Raw genomic sequence first — 3,992 nt, forward strand, 5'->3', positions numbered from 1 at the left:
GACCTCCAGAGCCTAGGCACAGCCATGCTCAAGGCCCCTTTCCCACACGTTCAGATGAGCCTCACGCATGAAGGAACCGGTAGAGGAACTCAGATGTGTGGGACCCGGGGCTGAGACCTCCAAGCCTGCTCTGATCGGGACTGGGCCTCTTCCGCCCAGATTCCCCATTTTCCAGTAGCTAGGCGGTCACACCCAGGGACTGCCCCCGGCGCCATGTAATCCCACCAATGGCCAACATCCAGAGTCTATAAAATCAAGCTCTTAGAAGTGCGCAACATCTTGTAGCCTAGTTCTCTCTCTCAGAGAACCTGGCAAGCTACTGAGTTTTTCTGCCCACATGGGAGAGCCTTGCAAGCTCCCCATGGCGTATTCATATGCCAAAACCAGTAACAATGATGGGTCTCATTCCCCTGACCCTGAAAGAGTCTCCAATGCGGCACCATTGGAAAGGACTAGTAAAGAGAAGCTTCTAAAATCTCGGGGCTAGGATGAACTGAGACATTGCTGAGACCGCTCGAGAAATTCGACGATCAACAGGATGATGATGATGAGGATGAGGAGGAGGAGGAGGATGGATGGATGGATTAAATGAGTGAATATATAAGACCCAGCAGCCTCTGAGCCGAGGCCCTTTATAACATCTAGATTCGAAGTAAGATGAGGAGGGGTCCCTGGCTACTGCCTCACGAAGGTGTGCGGGGTTGAATCTGGGCTCCCCGGGAGCCTCAGATTTATGCTCTGTGTTCATGGCAATGGGGCCAGCCTCCCAGCTCCCATAAATCACCAGGCAGCAATCTGGCTCCTGAGGTGGGGAGCCTCCGAGCTCACAGCACTTTGCAGAGGAGCTGCTGGAATTAGGCATAAATCCACTTCTTGATTGAATAAGCAAACCCCCCACTGCTCAGAATGATTTACTAAATTACAATGCACAGTGACAGAGGTGGGAGATTCGGAGCATGGGTCTGCTTAGCAATCAGACCTCTAATGACACGGCTTCCTCCACCTCTGCCCCTCCCTGCTCCCACCTGTGACTTCTCTGCATCCTCTCACCCAATCAATCAGCATTCATCGAGCGCCCACACCACGGAACATAGGCGCCGACATAAATTATACCATTTAAGCTTAATCTATGCAACAGTTACAGAAACCGATCATTTTTTTTACCTCAATTTTGGAGCCACACCCAACTTGTACTCAGGGCTTACTCTTGGCAGATTTGGGGAACGATGTGACTGATGATTTTCAAGCTCCGGTCTGTCACATGCAAGACATATGCCAGACCTGCTGTGCTATGTTTCCGGCCCCATGATGATCATTTTCTGTCTCTTTGCGAGGGAATGGAGACTCAGAGATGTTAAGAAACTCACTCATCATCACACAGCTTGGAAGTGGCAGAGTTGAAATTCAGCCCAGAGAATAACCATTAATAAAGCCAAGGAAATTTCTACCACGTACTGGGTTCTCTGCTGTCATGCTTTCCTGAGTTTTCCAACACCTGTTTCCACTTTTTAATTACATTTTCCCTTTTTTTCCCCCAGCATTACCGAGGTGTATATAATTGGCACACAAAAAGCAGCACATGACATTTGCATTTTGATGAGTTTGAACACAGGTAGTCACTCATATTCCATCACCACAATGGGGCTCCCTCTCTTAATTCAATTTTATTTTTATTTCTAATTTTTTTCTTATTTTCATCATATGAGGCTGACACCCAAGGGCAGTAGATACAAGGGCCAGGGGGATTGCCCCATAGCTGTAATTCTGCTTCATGAGCGGAGGGGAGAAGGCAGATGGAATAGAGAAGGGATCACTAAGAAAATGATGGCTGGAGGAATCAGTTGGGATGGGAGATGTGTGCCGAAAGAAGATAATGGAACAAACATGATGACCTCTCAGTGTCTGTGTTGCAAGCCATAATGCCCAAAAGTAGAGAGAGAGTATAGGGAATATTGTCTGCCATGGAGGCAGGGGGAAGGTGGGAAAGGGGGGGTATACCTGGGATATTGGTGGTGGAGAATGTGCACTGGTGGAGGGATGGGTGTTTGATCATTGTGACATTGTAACCCAAACATGAAAGCTTGTAACTATCTCATGGTGATACAGAAAATTTTAATTTTTTTAAAAAAAAGAAAAAAATTCTTATTTTTTTCCTTACTATAATTTTAAACCCACCATACCTGCTGTCTCACTCTTGGCTCTCCAGTACTCAGCATGAGAAACACAGTGTTAGTGATACAGGACAAGAGGGAAGCTGCTTCCAGCACTGGTAAGTTTGACACTTTCATTGAATGGTGTTCCTGGACCCTTCTATTCTCAAACCACTTGACAGAATAAGGCAGGTAGTGCTACTACAGATTTCAGAAGTCTTCCACGGTGTACCCTCAAGGATAGAAAAGCTCTTCATTGATGAGCACAGCACAACACTCCCATCTTCCTCTTGTTCTCATTCATTTAGACCTTTATTCATCAGGTGTCCATTGAACTTATGCAGTATGCCAGGTCCCTATACCTGGAGCGAGCAGATACCATTGGGCTACACTAGCATGTGACAGGGACAAATGGAGATGTTACTTGCGCCCTCTCGAGCAAATCGAAGATCAACGGGATGACAAGTGATACCAATGATACTAGACAAACAGGATTACAAAACTCACACAAGTTCTATGTTCAGGCAAATCACAGCACAATTAGGAACACAAGTGTGTTTCCATTGAGCCCACAGTAAATTAGTAAACTAGAACTGTATCAAATTCTAAAGTTCTATACAAGGCAGCAGAGGTAGTGCTCTTATTTTACACATGGCTGACATCACATATGATACCCTAAGGAAAGAGCAAGGCGTAGGCTCTGTGCACTTCTGGGTATGCCCCCCCCCCAAACAAACAAACAAAAAATTAAAAGAAATTAAAAAAATAAAAGGTAAAAACATGATTTTGTGAAAGACTTTGCCAAAAGTTTGATCAAATCTGGGGATCAGGGAAAGCTTTTGTTCAAGGAAAGATTTTGATTACAAGGAACAGAATCCATCTCTGACAAAACTAAATAGACAGAGAATTTAATCAGAGGATATTGGGTAGCTTAGAGACTTGAATCTGCAGTGTTTGATTCTTTCAATTTGAAATCTGGGGCAGTTGGTGTCTCCTTTTCAGCTGCAAGTTCTGGGAACGAAAGTATCTGATTTTATTCAGGTGCCAAAAATGGACAAATGTCTCTGGTAGCTCTTCTGAGAAAGTTAACAGTAGGACTGAGAGTTAAATAAATAATAAAAGCTAACAGAAAGAATAGGAAAGTGGGATCTTATATCTTTCTTCCTCCTTTATTGTAAAAACCTTCAAATACATAGAAAAGTGGAGAAGGTAATATATAACATTGCATGGACTTATCACTTTGCACGACAATTACCAACTCTGTGGTTTCATTTATACATTTATTCCTTTCCCCCTCCCTGCCATATACAGATTTGAAATCCAAGATAATCACAAAAATAGTATATATGGGAAATAAAAACATCTTTAAAAATGAGACAAATCTGTTTTTTTCTCACTCCGGAGAAGCCCCTGTTCTGCCTTGAACACTTTCTCTCTCTCACTCACTCTCTCTTTCTCTCCTCACTCATCTCTCTATGTTTTATCAATAAAACTATTTTGCTTCACTAACAGAAAATAAATAAAATCAAATAACCTTGATGCACTTGTAATATCTAAAAATAATTATTTAACAATTAGCACTTATTTGTTCGATTGCCTTAAAATTGTTATAAATTAAACTTAGTTCTATATATCGATTTAAATAGATCCCTTAGATCCTATGTAGTATATAGGTCCCCCTCTTTCTATTTTTCTTATAGATGGTGTATAAAAAGGCATAGATACAAAATCAGAAATAGCAGCAAGTACAGTATGACAAAGATATATAAATGGTCACAGATATAATCATAGGCATAGATATAATTGTAAACAACTAGAAAAAATAATGCAGCCACTTGCTCT

This window comes from Sorex araneus, chromosome 4 (genome assembly GCF_027595985.1).
Source record: "Sorex araneus isolate mSorAra2 chromosome 4, mSorAra2.pri, whole genome shotgun sequence".
In the NCBI taxonomy this organism is placed as follows: Eukaryota; Metazoa; Chordata; class Mammalia; order Eulipotyphla; family Soricidae; genus Sorex; species Sorex araneus.